At 40.7% G+C, this 19,444-nt stretch overlaps 1 protein-coding gene across 8 annotated transcripts in view; it reads right to left on the bottom strand.

The window, feature by feature from the left end:
* Nucleotides 1-19,444, bottom strand: part of FOXP1 (forkhead box P1) — a 611,760-nt gene that overhangs the window by 192,172 nt on the left and 400,144 nt on the right. The gene's annotated exons all lie outside the window — the stretch shown is intronic.

The following is a 19,444-nucleotide window of genomic DNA, read 5'->3' as shown; positions in this document are numbered from 1 at the left end:
AAAGATACACATCACGAAATGGCCAGGTTGTGTCTGCTGGGGAGTAGGTGGTCACATTCATGTAAAGAGGAGGATGATAGCATCATGGAAGTAAAACCACTCAGAGCTTATCTCCAGCAAAAGGCAACATGTATGAGACAATCATACATGATGAGGGGCCACATCCACATCACAGGTGAGACAGCTGAACAGAAATGAGCGATGGTCATTTTCACATGTCAGATGCTTTGCTTTCTAAAGGTGTGTTTTCAGAAGCCCTGCAATAAACAGCGTTTATGGAATCCCTACTGTATACATGCGAACAAAGCATTCTAGGGACTGTAACGATTGCATACATCTGAGGCAAGGTCCTCAAGAACAAAAAGTGCATCATGGCCTAGATACCAGGCAATCTGTTTTTCCCTCATATAATTCTATATCAGAATTGCTTCAGCCCTATTCAGACTGCAATGGGCCTGGGAATCCAAATATTCTCTGAGGGAAGCTCTGAACCCTGGATATATTTCAGCTTCTGTACAAACTAGGAAAATTCACTAAGGCAAATATTTTAGGAGTCTGCTCTAACATCACGGGAGTAGGTGTCCATGGAAAGCGTGTCTCCCATGAGCATTTGTTGGCTCGTGATTCTTTTGTGCTGTCCTCTATTCACTGGTGGACAGTACTGGGTAGAAACAATGAGTGTGGCTCTGAAGTCAAACCTCCTGGGCTCAATGGTCAGTTGACCAGTACTAGCTATGTGACCTCAGGCAAGTCACGCCTCCTCAGTGTGCCTGAATGTGGCGTCTATTGCATGGAGACAGCAGAAGGACTTCCCTTCAGGGTTGTTTTGAGGATCAAGTAAGACAATTTCTGGAGGGCACACTGGCTGGCATGGAGCTCTCAGCTATCATGACCTCATTCCTAGGAACTGGCAGATGAACCAAAAGTGACTCCAATGGGTGGGTTTTCTTTTTTTTTGCAATAAAATTTCAAAATAGAGTCTTTGATTTTTGTTCCCTTGGAAAAATACAATTATTCAATTATTGTCACAAAATTCCCCTCTATTACTAGAAAATCACTGTATTAGCCCAAGTTTAACCACAGTGAGTTCAGAAGGTCTTTCTTCCACATATACAGCTGACCCACCTGAGATTCAGAGGTTTCAGAAGCTGGTATACAGGCTAGAGAGAGAGAGTTGGGATTGAGACTCAGGTCTGTGTCAATCCAAAGTCCATTCCCTTATCAGGACATGCATTTCCACCCCCCCCCCCAAACTTTAAATTTTTAATTTTGTATTGGGGTAGAGTCGATTAACAATGTTGTGGTAGTTTCAGATGAAGAACGAAGGGACTCAGCCATACATATACATCAATCCTATGAAGGACAAGTATTCTTAACGCTAACCCTCCGGGCGAGAAGCAAAGACACCTGGAGAATCCAGATTCACTAAAGAAGTGCATAAGGTCAGTTTGACTGGCAATCATATGCTGAAACCTCTAGTGGAGAGCTATGCAAGAGAAAACAGAATGCGAGCCACATATAACATTTTAAATTTTCTGGTAGGCAAGCTGAAAAAAATAAATGAAAAGGGTGGATTTAAATAAACCGACTTAACCCTTATTTCTAAAATACTATCACTTCAACATGAAATCAACATAAAATTCTCAGTAAGATCTATTTTGCCCCTTTAAAAACACTAAGCCTTTAAAATCTAGAGTGTGGGGATAGGGAAAAAAAAAATAAAATAAAATCCAGAATGTGTTGTCCACATATAGTACGTCTCACTTCAGACCAGCTGTGTATCACGTGCTCCACGGCCACACGGGCCCACCATCCTGAACCCCGCGGCGCGAGGACCTCCTTGCAACCACAATTCAGGCTAAACAACACAGACAGAGATCGCTGCTGCTGCTTGACAGACGCACCTAAGCCCTCACCCGGCAGACCCAAGCCATCGCCTCATTTTCTCAGCTGCAATCTAAGAACCACACTCAGCCACAAAGACTTGGTATTCTCGCCTCCATGGCAGAACCTCCCGAGCGTGCATCCTTACCTGACGTCAGGGAAACGCACACGTGAAACAGAAGCGAAACAGAGGACACAGCCCCATCGAGCAGGTAACTGGGAAGTAAATGGGTGATTTTTTTTTTTTTCTGTGCTTGTAGACCGTCAACAAAAACAGGCCCTTGTTTGCTTAAAAAAAAAAAAAAAAATTAGTTTGGCCGTGAATTCCTTTGGTGAGGTTCAGCTTGGCCGGCGAGTGCCCGCTGATTCCCTGGCTGACAGCAATCTCTCCAGCAGGGGACACACAGGCTGCAGATGAGCATTTCACTGCGAGAAGAATCGGGAGGATTGCTGAATGACGCAGAGTGATCTTTGACAGCAAACCATCCCAAGGAAAAAGGGAAGAGCTCCAGGAAAAAAAAAAAGAATTTTTCAAGAGAAAGCTGAATGGATAATGGGATCCTAGCGGGGAGTGTCCTTCCCCATTCCGTTCTTCCTTCATTCACTCGGTGCATCCGAAGAGTCCTCAGCACAGAAAGGGAAAGAAACGTCTGCAGCTTCAATGGCCCCTCAGCTACCACCATCCAGTGGGGTCGGTGCCTCCGGGAAGGGTGTGCTGAGTAGGAGCAAAAGAAGCCAACTGAGTATGGGAAAAAAGAGCAAGGGAAGGGGGCAGATTCCAGAAGATTTCAGGGAAGGAGGCCAGTGTGGGCAAAGGCACGCAATGTTCGAGGTGCTGCTGGGAATCTGGTCTTGTGCTGGTGGAAAGGAAAATGCAGGAGAAGCTCTCACGACAGGAGCAGAGGCCAAAGCATAACTGGTAATTTAATACCATTCAAAGAAATCAGATTTTAGAGCCTACAGGCTAGTTTAACATCTAGAATTTATGAAATGCGCCAAGAGGGAGGCAGAGTCTGTGCTAATACGCTAATACGCTTCTCTGTCCAGCAAGGTCGGGAAGCACAGGAAGGAGGGTGGGGCTCCTCACATCAGCGTATCGGGGCAGAGACTGGTGTTGGTGGCCAAACTGGCCGGGGCGAGGTTTGGGCAGGCAGGGACATATGGTGGCTATCTTGACCAAGAGCTGACTAGGGGAAAGCCAGCTGCAAGGCCTAGAAAGAAGACTGACTGGTTTGCAAGAGATTAGAAGAGCACAGACTTGCAGCTGAGCATGTAGCTCGTATGCAGCTCTTGAGGAGTATGCCAGAGGATCCTGAGGATGCTAGAGGATGCCATCTTTGTTAACAAGGCCCACTGCTTTTAGGCCTGGACCTGACTCTGGCTGCAGAGTATTCAGAAGAAATGTTAGAAAATCAACTAAATAGGTAGAGATTTTCAAACTAGTTTTGGAGTGTTGGAGAGAAGTAAAGTTGCTCAGTCGTGTACAACTCTTTGCCATCCCACTGACCATAGAAGACCAGGCTCCTCCATCGATGGCATTTTCCAGGCAAGAGTACTACAGTGGGTTGCCATTTCCTTCTCCAGGGGATCTTCTTGACCCGGGGATCAAACCCTGGTCTCCCGCATTGCAGGCAGACGCTTTACCCTCTGAGCCACCAGGGAAGCCCTGGAGTGTTCCAACAGAAGTCAAAAAGGTTGCTGACAACATGGAGATCAGAAATAGTCTATCTAACACAGAAAGGATTTAAGAATTCTTAATGCCTCCAAATTCTCAGTACCTTAAAAAAAAAAAAAAAGAAAAAAAAGTTCTCTGGGCCCAGGAACAAAATAATATCAAAATATTTAAAAGATAAGGAAGGCTGCATGAAAAAGTTTACCCCTGAAACACATGTCTCTTAACTAGAAATAGATCTACTACCCACTCACCTATACCTCATAAGGTAAGTCAGTTCAGTGAAGCTGAACTCTCCTAGTTTAGGGGCAAAGTTGAAACCTACAAAAGTTTTCAACGTATCTTTTGAGCTATTCTTTCAAAAGAAGAGGAAACAAACACCAACAATATTAAGTGTATTATCCAGTGTTACACAGAGAACCAGTAGCATTATGAAGACAAAAATGGACATTTTCTGGTACCAAGCTGTTCCTTCATTCCTGCCTTCCATCAAGAGAGGATAGCTAGCCATATGCTAGTGATGCAAACATGAGTTAGGAAGACAGACAAGTTTCCTGTCCTCACAAAGCTTCTGTTCCAAGGTGGGAAGCAGAGAATCAGATAGTAGAGAAATGAATAACAGCAGTGACTGGAGATCGGGGTTGTGCTGGGCAAAACGGGTGAAGGAGTTCAAAAGATACAAACCTCTAATTTTAAAGTAAATAAGTCCTGGGGATGTAACGTACAGCATGGTGACTTAATGAAAGTTGCTAAGGGAGTAGATCTTAAAAGTACTCATCACCTACTGAATAACACAGAGAACTCCGCTCTGTACTCTGTATGGGAAATGAATCTTTAAAAAAAAAACAAGAGTGGGTATATGTATACCTATAACTGATTTAGTTTGCTGTACCCCTGAAACTAAGACAACACTGTTAACCACTTAGACGCCAATAAAAACCTGTAACTACGTGAGGTGATGGATGTTAATTAGGCTTACTGTGATGACCATTTTGCCAATATACACAACTATCAAATCATTGTTGTACAACTGAAACTAATTTAATGTTATGTCAATTATATCTCAACAAAAAATAATTTTAAAATAAATAAGGTAGTCAAATATAAAAAGGATTCCCAAATTAAAATACAGATAAACATGGGATTGTAAAAGTCATCAGACCTCTGAATTACTCGGTCAGCCCATAAGTCACACTCTCCCACTATAAAATGTAAATTAAAAGAAATAGTCTACTGGATGCATCAAAACATCAGCAGAAACTGGGAGCAAGATATCAAGGATCTCCTTTATGATGGCATGTTTTCAGAAAACTGTAAAAGTTTGGAGAAAATCCAGAGACAGGCAAGTAAAATGTTTAAGAGGATGGAAAATGGAAGCTCCAAGTAAAGGTTAAAAAGGGTTATGATGGCTTAGCCTGAAAAAGAGAAGGCTAAGGGTCAGCTTAATAACTGCCTACCTCAAGTCTTTGACGGGTTATTACAAAGAAGTCACCAAGTTATTGTCTCTCACCAGAGAGGACAGAAGAGTCTGTCTTAAATTGCAGCAAGAGAAGGATAGCAAGTGAATTCGGTGAAACACAGGAGTCAACTCCTAACCAGACCTGACTATGCTGGGTAATACTGAAGGAAAAAAATTCTACAGAGAGTTTTTCACCCAAACAACCCATTTGCCTGATTGTAAACAGATCTTATTGGTTTGCAGAAGTCAAGTTGAGACCAAAGACTTTCGTTAGTCCTTTTTTATACTATTCCAACTGTTGGTTCAGAAATATGATAAGGTTTTTCTAATATTCCATTCCCCAAAGAACTGAGGGGGTGAAAAAAGTCAAGATTTAGCAAGATCTACTGGATCGGTTCACCAACAACATTATTTATAATGCAATAAATGAGAGTAAGCATAAGCAAGAACACTGAAGCCCTAATTAACATAACGATGCTTAGATGGGAAATGAGCCCCAATGGAAGATGCCTTCAGGTCCCATTCTGCTAAATTACAGACTGAGGGTACAACTGTCCAGTGCATGTCTTAAATACAAGCTGAATTCCAGGATTCTCTTCTCTTCCTTCCAGAAGAGTCACTTACGGCAGAAGGCACACGAACAAATAAAGAGGTAATTTCGCAATATCTCTACTGTGTCCCCAATCATCCAAAAGGCCGAAGGCGGCTCCATTCCCACTACACTGCACTGTGCTTGCCACCCGGCTGGTTTTCAATCGACACTGCCGTGTCTGTGGTTTTTTTCCCCCACATTGGGCCTATTGGGGTTTTGTAAAAAACTGCAGTTCTACATCAGGCTGTTGGCATTTGCCTGAGCTGTGATCAAAAGTAGGGGATGATTTACACTCCTAGGGAAGAGTAGGCTCAGTGCTGGCTGGAGGCAGAGGTGAAGATTTGAAAAGCCAAGGAACATTTAAGATAAGGAGAGGGAGGTCAGGCATTGGGGAAACATCCAGCCTCTAGGTCATTTGTATCTGTGGTTCTGAAAAGTAATCCCAAAGAGTAAGTTCTGATACTCTTGTGAAAACCAAGCACTAAACCTTTATTGGCATTATGCGAACATGGGAGTTTTCGATTCCACAGAATTCTATGGAATGTTTTCAGTGGTAGCCAAGAGTTACATGTTGCTAATTACATTTAAAGTAATTGCCAAAAACTGAGATTAAAAATTCAGTGCACTAAACACATTTCAAGTGCTAGAGAGCTATACTGGCCACGGCATGGAAGAACACCGACATATGAACATTTTCACCACCACAGAACATTCTGTTGGGCAGCTCTGTTCTAGAACACAAGAGGTAGAAAGAGGTTTGAGAAATCTGACAAGTAATTTCACAGATGTGGGAATTAAGGCCCACACAGAGAATGTGACTTGCCCAAAGAGTTAACTGTCATCTTCCCACCAACCCCCGGGTCAATGCAGCTGGGACTACAGAGGGTCAAGAGGGGTCATGAGTCACTGAGTCATGGGGGCCTTAGGAAAGGAAGACTAGAGGGAGGTGACTAAGCTTCAGAAAGGTGACAAGTTGAAAAGAACAGAGGGTAAAGATGGTCCAAGTGGAAGATGAGGCATAAGCAGAGGGAAACATTAATCTTTTATGTGGACTTCTGAGTCAAGCCTGGCTGACATTTGAGAAAGGCCTAGGAAAACAAAGAGTATGAAAAGAAGGAGAAACTGAGGCCTGATTTTCAAGGTTCCTGTTGCAGTAATACATAGCTCTGTAACAAACCACTCTAAAACTTGGGACGATTAAACTATTTTTTTCCCTAAAAATCTGAGGACTGGCTGGGCTCAGCTGGGTGGTTCTTCTTTGGCAGGGGATCACTTGTGAAACTGCATTCATCTGGGAGCTTATCCAGCCCCAAGATGTGGGTATTTCCATTCTTTCCCCCTAAAAGTGGCCTCTCACCACCCAGCAGTCTAGCCTGAGCATCCCTACATGGTCAGGCAGTCAGTCAATTCAGTCACTCAGTTGTGTCCTACTCTGCGACCCCATGAATTGCAGCACTCCAGGCCTCCCTGTCCATCACTAACTCCCGGAGTTTACTCAAACTCATGTCCATTGAGTCGGTGACGCCATCCAGCCATCTCATCCTCAGTCATCCCCTTCTCCTCCTGCCCACAATCCCTCCCAGCATCAGGGTCTTTTCCAATGAGTCAGTTCTTCACATCAGGTGACCAAAGTATTGGAGTTTCAGCTTCAACTTCAGTCCTTCCAATGAATATTCAGAACTGATTTCCATTACGATGGACTGGTTGGATCTCCTTGCAGTCCAAGGGACTCTCAAGAGTCTTCTCCGACACCACAGTTCAAAAGCATCAATTCTTTGGCACTCAGCTTTCTTCACCGTCCAACTCTCGCATCTATACATGACCACTGGAAAAACCATAGCCTTGACTAGACAGACCTTTGTTGGCAGAGTAATGTCTCTGCTTTTTAATATGCTATCTAGGTTGGTCATAACTTTCCTTCCAAGGAGTAAGCGTCTTTTAATTTCATGGCTGCAATCACCATCTGCAGTGACTTTGGAGCCCAAAAAAATAAAGTCAGCCACTGTTTCCACTGTTTCCCCATCTATTTCCCTACATGGTAGTGTGTCCCAGAAGAACTAAGGAGGAAGCTCCCAAACTTGGAACTAGCATGATGGCCCTTGCACTACATTTGATTGGCCAAAACAAATCAAAGGATGTCCAAAGCGAATGTGAATGGGACTGAGACTCCATCTCTTGATGACACAAGTGGCAAAGAAGCATCTGTGGTGTTTTTCCTTTTTCTTTTTCCTACTTTAAAAACAATTGAAGCATATAGTTGTTTTCTAATGTTGTGTATGTTTCTGCTGTACAGCATGAATCAGCCATACATACACATATATCCTCTCCCCCTTGAGCCTCCCTTCCGCCTCGCCCCCATCCCACTCCTCTAGGGCATCACAGTGCACTGGGCTGAGCTTTCTGCGCTATACGGCAGCTTCCCACTAACTAGCTATTTTACACACGGTAGCGTATATACGCCAATGCTACTCTCTCGATTCATTCCCCCATCTCCTTCCTCTACTGTGTTGTCTGACTATATTTAATCCATCTATTGCCCACATAACAAGCTAAGGTGTTTAGACTGAATTTCATAGTTAAATTAGGAAACAAGGGAATAAGGTGATCAGAGTTGTGCTTAAGACAGAAAAAGTCAAGTTTGAATGAGTGCATCAAATAAGGCTACAGAGATCTGTTAGGCGATTATGATAAGTTTTAGTCTGATTTAAAAAATAGTGCCTGATTCTTGGAAGGAATTAGGAGACTGTAAGAACTACTTCACAGAAAAAAATCTACAGTTATGAGCATCTATAATTGAAGGCAGTGGAGAGAAACTGAGTCAACATTTTAGATCAGAGTAACAAAAAAATGATGTATGACTTACCCAGATGCGAAAACCTTGTTAAGTAAGGATAAGTTGTAGTTCTAAACCAATTGAGAAAAATCCCTACCTGCAGTTTATGTTTAGATTCAAAAAGACTGAAAGCCACAGGCCCATCCAAGGAGACGCCAAGCCGTCAGTCAAATGTACCTTAAGTGCTTTTTAACCTGGTTTCAATCATCACTTACAATTTTAAAAATTCTGCTGAACAGGTAGCTCTCCTGAATTAGAAAGTTAAACAACATTTACCATTAGCAAGCCATTATTTGGAAAGCTGAAACTGTATACTAAATTACAGGGTATAAGAGATACTCAGTGAACTGAAACCTGGCCAAAATATTTGGACAAATGCAACTAAATACTAGCCTGGAGTTCTGGTTAACCATTTCTTCCCACAGCCTTTGTCTTTAAGTCTCTTTCGAAATACACATTATCAATACCATCTTTCCAGAAGTTCTATGCTAACTGGAGGAGGAGCTCATTCCATTAAGATGTCTCCCATCAAAACAGCTGAGGTTTTTGGGGCATCACAGGTGGCTCAGTGGTCAAGAATCCACCTGTTAATGCATGGGCTTGATCCCTAGTCCAGGATACCCCACTTGTCACAGAGCAGCTAAGCCTGTGTGCCATAATTATTGATCCAGTGCTCTAGAGCCCAGGAGCTGCCAACTCCTGAAGCTGGTGTGCCCAAAGGCCTGAGCTCCACAACGAGAGAAGCCACCACAAGGAGAAACCTGTGCACCACAACCAGAGAGTAAGCCCCCTCTGCTGCAACTAGAGAAAAGCCCATGCAGCGATGAAGACTCCGCACAGCCCCCCCAACCTGAACAATTACTTAAATTATTTTCAAAAGATCGTTGAGATTTTTGGAATAACTGTCCATTCTGGTGAGATATTTTATATGCCACGTGCCAGAGATGCAGCAAAGAATGTGTCGCAGCTGCCCCCTTGTTGGAAGTACGTTCACACGTATTATAAGCAAAAGACAGCATATAAGAACATCATTCTAGGATCATTTCAGCTTATAATATATGTTGTGATGAAAATCAAATGGGGCGCTGGGATGGTGACAAGTATATGCAGAACCTACATGAGACAGAAGAGTCTTCCCTGGATTTTCAAAGTGTCAGATGAAAATTAAAGAGCCATGTGTTTTGGCATCTGCAAGCTTTATCTGACCCATTCGTTTCTTATTTCCAGTGTTCTGAGGTTTCTTCTGAGCTTTAAAAAAAGAAAGTCATTTAAAAGTTCTGAAGCTTTAAGGAACTAGATAAGAGAGATGGTAGGGAGAGAGAATACTGCTCTTTTAGAAAGTTAGGAAACAAGCAATTTCTATGTCATCCACTGCTGCTTACCAACAGATGGAAAGGAACCCCAAAAAGTTTCCTTTGGATGACAGTACCCTTTATCTACTCTGGTTACTTCATCAGAGCCCCTAGATGAATATAGTATGGCACGCTACCAGTATTCTAGCTACAAGACACTTCAGTTTGGAGTAAATCTCTCCATTATTTTCCACATTTCCTCTAATTTTCCTGGTGGTATTTATTATTCCAGTCACTACAGCCATCCTTCTTCCAAGTCCGCTGGTCTGTTTTTCCTTATTAGAAGATGTATCAATACAACAGAAACAAATGGAAGAAAAAAAAGCAAGCTGGTGGCCCATCTACATGGATTACATTTCTATAATCTATACAGATTACATTTCTATAATCACACACACCAGCAAACATAAACTCAAAAGAACTACTTTCTGAGTTAAAGAACTCTGAATGTACATAAGTTTGGCTTCAATAAAAACAATGTGCATGAATAACAGTTAAATAAGTAGATCTCCTTCCAGAATTGTTTTTTTTTTTTTCTTCCAGGCACACCCTGGAAGGTCTGTCTTTAACAGGCCCTGATACTTCAATGAAAAATGGAGGTGCCAATGATTTGTAGGCTAAATTAATGTTAAATAGTTCAAAGGCCTGGACAAATAAGTCAGCAGCAAAAGTTTTATGAGTTCACTTCCTTCAAGGGAACTTGGAGAGTAGGGTTTTATTGCTGCGAATTCTGGTCACCCATTCTATCCCTCAGCATCTGTTTGAAATATGTAGTAGACAATTGCTTTTTTGGCTGTGACTCAGGTGGTTGAAACACAGGACAAACAGACTACTGTATATAGGCTTTCCTCTAGCAATGAGCATTTTTATTAACTCTTGTGGGAGAAACATGGTGGCTTTTAGAGCCCAGCGGCCACAGCACTGTCAAGCAGTCTGACTGGTCAGGCTCAGGTGGCCAAGCGTGGGGAGACGATGAGAAAATGTGTCTTCTCTATGTGTCTTCAGAAGAAGAAGGAAAAACACGAAAAACAGTGAAATCTTGCGTTCTGTTTCCTTCATCATTCAGATGTGCAAAATTCCAAGTTAATACTAAATATGAGCTTTCTGCATAAATATGTCAGTCTTGCCACAAAAGCTGGCCAAAATAAACAAGTCCCACGGTTTGGAGCAGCATAATTTTCATATAAGCCACACACTTGCCCATTTTTCACCAGTTTTTAAAATTTTCTCCCAAGACAATAGAAATGTTAGAAAGCAGTTACCCACAGATATTAGTGAGAAAATGCTCCCTCTTTTTCACCACAGTGACTGGGAGAAGATCAAGGATGAATGTCTAACCAGTCAAATGTGAGTCTGTCTATAAGATTCCAGACAGAAGGCAAAATACCAACCCTTCAGCTGCTCCACCCCCCCAAATGCAGAAATCTATAGTCCTGGCTCAAAGATAAAGAGTAGCCCATCGCAAATGGTTTTGGTTCCATATAAGGATTAGAAAAACACCAGGATGCTGTCTACATACTGGAAAATCCTGAATTTTAAAGTAATCAAAGGAGAGCTGACTCTAAACCAGAACAGACCACACTTTGCTTAAAAAAAAGAAGTGAATATCATCAGAACAGAAACTTCCTAATATGAATTCCCAAGAATGCCCAAAAGACAAACACATTTATTTATACAGTCTATTCGAAAACTAGGAAATGGTTTTCACCAACATCTTTTAGCCAAGAGTACTTCACAAGAGAGTGTACATTCTTATTTTAAGAATCAGTTTTGTATTTTCTCCTAACAAATCTACTGACTGTTTCTTTCTTTAAAGGAATAATGTTTACTCACTCCTTTCACTTGAAAACTAAGATATGCTTTATCATACAACAAATACCAAATTTCCTTAGAACTTCAAACTCATGCCCTCTCCCACCCCCAGCCTATTACACTTGAAATTTTTTGCCTCCAAAATTATAAAGTAAAGGAAAAAGTGAGTGGTTAAGCTGACTAGAGTCACAACTGTTTTTCTTCTTTAAACCAATTTACATAGCGTTTTTCCTAGTTGCCCCAAAATGCAGATTCTTTAAGGAATATTTCAGGCATTTAAACGGAAAGTGAACTCCCATGAATTTTGGCAAAAATAATGGAAACAGGACTGAAACAAAAATATCCAATAAAAAACACTTTCTCTTTCCTGAAAGAGATGGAAAGGAAATAAAACACACCCTGAAAAGAAAATGATTTTATAAAACGTTACTAGGAATAGCTTTCACCAAAGTGAAAGGGAATGCCACTTTTTTTTTTTAATGAAAAAAAGAATCAAAACCTGTTTCCCAGAAGGACTTCTCTAAAATCATCAACACCTTTTTTTTTTTTTTTTGGTTTAAGAAACATTAAACTCAATTAAAGTTCTTTATATTCAAAAAATTAAGAAAGGAGGCCAATTCTGCCAAGAGGCTTTTTTAATCATTTCAAATAAAAAGTAAGTAATTCGCAAAGGACTAACCAGACATTTCAAAAGCGGTCATAATTTTTTCTTAAGTGTGAGACCTGGTCTCACTATATAAAAATCTCTACTGAAATGTTGGTTGTAACTGGTGTGTACCTTCCATGGGAGAAATTTCTTCGGAGACAGAACTTTCCTGACTTCACAACAGGTCCTAACCCCCACCTTCCCCTTTAATTTGCCATGTGATCCATGTGGTCAAACTATGAGACAGGAAGAGGGTGAGGACTGATTCCAGCCAAACAAAACAGAAAAAGAAAAAAGAGCAACTGGGCTAGAATGGTCTAGACCTCAACCACCTGAGAGGCACCTAGCACAACCAGAAGGTCACATGGAATACCATGAGTCACCAGGAGGTCTCTGCAAAATTCACAGGTGAGGGGGACCACAAAACTTCCTTAGCATTTTCTGGTAAAACCTTCCACACACATAAAATGAGAAGCAACAGTATCTTCCAGTAATTTTATGTAGCCAGTGGTGATAGAAACACCAAGTTTCAGCAACTGATCGCAATCTCCCACTCAGTCTCATGGAAACAAGATGAAAGAAGATGGGTTAGACTGCTTGACTTTAAGAAAACAATGACATTCCGCTAAAGGACAACTTTAAGTTATAACATTACTCATCTCCTGGAGACCAAGACAATCTCCAAAGTATTAATTTGCAAACTCTTCAGCAAGGGAGCCCAGCACTTCAGTCCTCCTGAACACACTTGCTGTGTGCTAGAGAGCTTGCAGAGGGTGGTCTTCCAGGAACCCAAGGACAGAGACACAGGAATAAAAAGGTAGTCAGTCCTTGCCTTCAAGACACTTTGGGTCTTATGGGAGGAAAAGACAAGCGTGTGAGAGGCAACAGAAGGGACATGCTGACAAGTACCATCGGGGGACCATCAAGGCACCATGAATAATATATGTCACCACGTGACCTGTCATCATCCCATCTCCCAAAGACTCACACAGTTCCGTTCTTTCAACTTTTCTTGAACCCTGTGTAATTAAACACCAAATTTGGCAACCCATGCTAATTTTGAAAGGCACTCGCTGGGAATTTAGTAAAAGTTTAAACAACTTGTTTACATGTGTTTGGCCCATCTGTTTAAACACAAAGTTTATTTTCATAGGAGCAGATCTTGGGTGCAAGCGCCTCTTGTGCTTGAGACCACTACTGACCTCTTATCCAGCTCCGTCTTCCTAATCTGCATCAGAAATCTCCTTTGTAAACACAACTCAAATAACAACTTTTTATGATAAATGGTGAACACCTCCAAGATGACAGCTGCAAAATACACTCGACTTTTATAACCAGGAAGCGCTCTAAACAGACAGAAAAGACTCTTCTGTAGGCTGTTTTGAGAACCCACACACAAAGAATCTTCTTTGTGTGTGTGTGTGTGTGTGTGTCTAGGTTGCCGAGGATCACTCTGAGCTGTGTGCATTCCCATGATGCCCTGGTGTTTTCCAGCCCCATGATGCTCTCACTTTTGATTGTGGAGATGATGCTGAAGTGCACGGAGTATTTACTGATCCGGTTATCTTGTTCTGTGACAGGCAGAATCAATCAATCAAGAGGCCAGCTCTGCGCTTACATATTCCAGGCACATCTCCGCACTTCAGGATACGAGATCACAGTGTTATCCAGCCAAATTTGATCAACAAATGCAGTTCCCCTGTGCCACAGCAATCTCAGATGAAGATGTTATTATGTGGAACTGAGCAAAGTGATAAAGACAGTACGGCGGAGCTCGGAGAAGCCCGGCTGGACCTCACTGACAGCTTTTATATACTGAGGCGGTGACGTCCCCTTCTACTGGGATTATAAAAGTTCCCTTGATTTGAAGAAAATCATGCTGTACATACACGGGTGACCCCCCAAACATTGCATTTCCCCAACTAATATTAAAATCCGCAAGGCAGAAGCAACATATATTCAGTGTAACACTGCAGGCAAAAGTCCTTTAATAAAGAGGGCAATATTTAAAGTGTACAAAACAGTCATGTGAATTTCCATGGAGCTTTTCTGCCAGTCTGTTATTACTATTATTATTATTATTAATTGGTATGAACGAATGTCTAAAGACAAAAATACCTTCATATTTTAATCAGTATTGTAAATAATTTTATTAATATCATGTCTATGACACTGTATGTAAGTTGGTGTCAATATTTTAAGTGGCTCTCAAAAAAAAAGTCCGAGCGAATCTCTTCTTGTGCCAATAGCTATTCTTTCACTGGTGCCCTGAAGTTATTTTACATTATTTAATCCCAAATCCCATCTTTTGGAGTCTACCTTCCTCTTGCATTTTAAATCTTTAATGGGAGCCTTTGGCGGTCCATGGCTACAATGATTAGATATCTGCAGAGAGAAATTGAAAAATTAATCATCGTTTCCATTTTATATTTTTGTACTACACCAAAAATTACTTACTTGTAGAGCTAACTTCTACACTCTGGCAATATGTTCCTTAACATTGCAAATGTGGAGAATGATTTCAGATAAAGCATGTCCAAACCGAGCCAGTAAACAGCCTTAAGTTATTCTTTGAGATTTGTATTCTGGGTTTTCATCCAAATTTCATTTCGATTCATTTTAATTAAAATCCATTTATCGGTAGAGGTTACGTTACATGTGGCCTAAAACCAGGGCCAGAGTATTCCAAGCTAAGCACAGGAATGATGTTAAAATTGTTTATTATCCTTTTATGAATTTTCCTACTTAAATTACAGTATTTCACAACTCTCTGCAAAAAGTGAAACACGATCCATAGGCAGTTTATTATAGAAACTGATCTATGCATTAATCTTCCCTTCGCCTAAATAGGCCCTGAACCACAGGAACGAAGGAAAAAAAACAAAACCACCTCAAGTCAGCTATCACGTCTTAAGTACCATCAAACTGCTAAATCTATTAACCTTGTTTTCTTTTTTCACTATTATTAAACTGGAAAGAAAAAATTCAACTGGAAAATTGTGCCTTTTTGGTTCCCTTGTCATCATGTAATAAGTATGAGAAATATATGTGCAATGGCCAAATGGCCGGTAGACAAAACACCCACTCTAAGTGACGTACTGTTTTCCATACCACTCAGACAAAATCAAAACAACAGAACTGCTGCAAACAAAAACAAAATAACATTTCCCATCAGCATTCCAGACAGAGAAAATTTACAGGAAGAGAAGCTGGGAAAAGAACCAGAATGAAATAACTGTTCATACCTCCACTCTTGGTAGAGCCCTTGCTTCAGGCAAACAGTCCTGACTTTAACACTGAAATGTTTAACAATTGATAAAATGTTCGGAAAAAAAGTGTTGGAAAACTTTTCTTTTCTCTTTTCAGGCAAACGTTTGCACTGTTTAAAGTGATGAAGTGCTTCTATAAAACTGAGGGGCTTACATTTCTCTTTTTTGAAATAGGTAGACTTAGCATAAGAAAAGAAACTCCACCTCTGTCATAAAATAGAGCAAAATAACGTCATTTGTAGCAACATGGATAGACATAGAGACTGTCATACTGAGTGAAGTAAGTCAGAGAAAGACAAATATCATATGATATTGCTTATATGTGGAATCTAAAACAAAACAAAAAAAAATGGTAGAAAAGAACTTATTTACAGAGTCACAGATATAGAAAACAAATTTATGGCCAGGAGGAAAGGAGGGATAAATTAGGATACTGGGATTGACATACACATACTACTATATATAAAACAGATCATTAATAAGGCCCTATAGGATAGAACAGGGAATGCTACACAATACACTCTGTAATGTCCTATACATGAGAAAAGAATCTAAAAAACAGTGATATATGTATAACTGACTCACTTTGGTATACACAAGAAACTAACACAACACTAAATCAACTATATTTCAATATATATATATTTTTAAAGACACTTCAGTGGTAGACAAATTCAGAAGCAAGTGTGTCATTTAATTAATTCTCCTTTCGCTGAGAGATAGAGAAGTGTTTCCTGGTACTGCTACGTCTGTCTGGCAGGAGAATGTAAAACTCACTCGGAAAAGGGAAGATAATCTCCTTTTACAGCTGAGTCGCATGTGTGTAACTTTATTGAGGTACCAGCTCCCGGGAAGTTACGGGACCAGGGTTTCTGCCTAGGTACCACCCATAAACTGAAGCGGTGCCCCGACTCTCAACAGCTGGACTGGACTGTTTCATTGAGTCCGTTTACTGCGCCTCCACCCTAGTGGCTGCCTGTCAGCTGCACTCTTGCTAACACAATTCCTGTGTTTTGCCTGGCAGTAAATGGACGCTTCTGCCCTAGCGTCGTCTAAACAACTCCGTTAACATTTGCCCCCGAGCAGCTCTCTCTTTGTCCAGTCCCTGTCTTCTAACAGATGTCATCCAAGCCTAATCAAGCATAAAATGGTCATAAATATTTCTTTCTGGTAGATTTCACATTCGCATTTCATGCAGGGACATGATATTTTTCTGCTACCTCCAGGGAGAGCCTAATGCAAAAACCAGTTACATTCTGGCCTCATGGTCTTTTAGTAAAATGCAGAACATGTTCTCAGCTTGGAGACATAAAAAGGCGTAAGACTTTATCTTCAGTCTTTTGTTTAACTGCACCTTTTTTCTTTCTCCTTTTTTCCCCCCAAATGCATCTTCATTTTACAGTTACACTTCTGCATTACAAATGTGCCTTTGTGCATGTGAAAACATAAAAAGAGATCTGAAAATGGGACCATGTCTACTATATATTTCAGTGACTTTGGGTTTTCGGCATTAGACTTCTTAATTACTGGCAAAAAGAGATGTTTTGCTCATACACCTCATACAAATAACAAGCTATTTAGGAAGCAGATAAGATATAGGCTCTCCTCTTCAGGTTCATTTTATACACTACTTTGCACCTTTGTCATCACAGTCAGTTAAAACAATGGGATGCATCCAACGTGCAAATTTAAGGTTCATGCCAATTTACCAGTTGAGAAAAGGAAAGATCATCATGAGATCGGCCCCGTTTCCAATACTGAAACTTTGATACAGACGAGGGAGCTACTCCAGACCATCAAGCTGCCTCCTTAACGAGAGAAGAATCAGTAATCAGCACAATCATATTTGTCTTCTGCAAACTTAGTAAATAATGAAGCTTAATCTAAAATAAAACTATCCTAATAATACTTTGAAGGCCATATGTCTGTGTTTCTCTTTCTTACTCCTTTTGTCAAAACACAAATCTTATACTGCTATTTAAAGTAAACTGCAAAACACTTAGTGGTATATATCACAACAATGGCGCTCCCCCACCCTTCACTCCGCTGAGCCTAATATTTGATTACTGCTAGTCACATCAAGCTTTCAGGCAAATAATCTCCATTTTTAAAGTTAATGAGATATGGTCATGTCGACAACAGCTTGCAGAAACTTTTAATTTTAATTCCTGCAGGCTGTGCTGGCCTCTTTTACAGCAACTACTGTATGAATGAGTCAAATTTGCCAACATGGCTTATGTAGACAAGTGCACACTAATTAAAAATACCCACTGGTATCATAATTTAAATACCATGAAAATAAACTGTGAAAGCCGCTCGGATCCAGTCTCATGGTTGCCTTTGAGCATGCTTCCTTTGACTATAGGATGTTTTATTGCTGGCGTGTTCTTAGCTGAAAACCACTTTGCATCTTGGAGGAATTGGGGATTGTGATATAATTATACAATTTGTGTTAATATTTGTTTCACTTCAGCTCTTAAGCAGGCCTCCCAGAAGGACCACTAATTGAGAAAACCATATTGTGGAGGCGAGCGACAATTTGACACTCTTGATTTAGGGTCCATCTACAACTTCTCTGGGGTCTCTGCTGCTTTCTCTTTTCTCTCTCAGCTCAAGCCATGAGGAAATCAAAATAAAAAGGCAGTTGTTTCTGTCATTCTTCCTTTTATTCTTTAAAAGTTTCCATGCCTCTTAATATTTGCATTTTTAACTGTTTGGCTTCTGAACAGGGGAGCAAGGACATGCTTCTTTACCTAATTGTAATCCCTAAACACTGCTATTAATTTCTTTCCTTCCATCCATCCATCCATACACACAACTCACATACATACATACTCACATTTTTTTGTAAAAAATTAAATCATTTTTGGCAAGGGAATTCCAAGGTCTGCTTTTGCCAGGAGAAAAGCACATTTCACACAGGGTATAAAAAGTTGGCACCTTGAGGGTTAAAGCTATTTGAGGGGTTAAATATGCAATTATCTCCAACTAAAACCAGAGAGACATATAGATAAATAGCAGAAATGAAGTCCCCAGGTTCCCTTCAGAAGCCTTCATCACATTACTACTAGACAGAAACTCTTTAAGGACCATTTTCAGATGTTAAATCATTGTTCGCGCTGCACATATTCTTGCTATTCCTGGGGGAACGATATCTGAAGAGAGGCGTGCTAACAAATGCAATCCTGTAAACAGGCATTTTTCCTCTTGTTGTGAGCACCTCTGTAGCCCCGCTCCCGGCTCTGTCATCCATGCCTTCACTCGACTTTGAAGTTTAAGTACTGAATGAACAGCGTCATCTATTATCCAGAGTGTGCATGTAGATTATAAATAAGAAATAAAAGTGACTTTCAGTACACTGCTTTTGCATTAGCAAGATGCCTTCTCTCTTACCTCTTCCTGTCCTTCATACCTTACAACCAACAATCTATTAGAGATCCGAATTTCGGGGCTTCTTTCAGAGGGAGACGGAGACTGGAAAATCTGTCTGCTGAGATATGAAAAGTTGGACCGACTGCACAAGGCTGGGGTCTGGGTCTGGGCTCTGAAGCCAGCCTCTCTCCTTCCTTAACCCTTATCTTACAGATGCCCTTCAGGATACATGTCTGGTGATGGGACTGGTTCTTCATTTACATTTTTCTGTTGACAAACAGAGTCCATGAATATTAATTATTCTGAAGTTTATTTGCAGAAAAGGCAGTTTCTAATCCTTATCAATTATTTATTGAAAATCTCCTTCACCTAATAATCTCATTAACATTATTATACTAAGGCCAACAGCAAATATTCCTTTGATAAGTAACAACCCAACCCGTTATCCTTCCTGCCAAATCTCATGTAGCCTCCTCCTTTGCTTCATCGTGGATAACCTGGTTTTTATTTCCAGGGAGCTTTAGATGAGTCCTTCTTTTTTTTTTTTTTTTTG

This window comes from Cervus elaphus, chromosome 24 (genome assembly GCF_910594005.1).
Source record: "Cervus elaphus chromosome 24, mCerEla1.1, whole genome shotgun sequence".
NCBI classification, from domain to species: Eukaryota; Metazoa; Chordata; class Mammalia; order Artiodactyla; family Cervidae; genus Cervus; species Cervus elaphus.
Note: the sequence above shows the minus strand (reverse complement) of the source record. Positions and strands in the feature narration are given on the sequence as shown.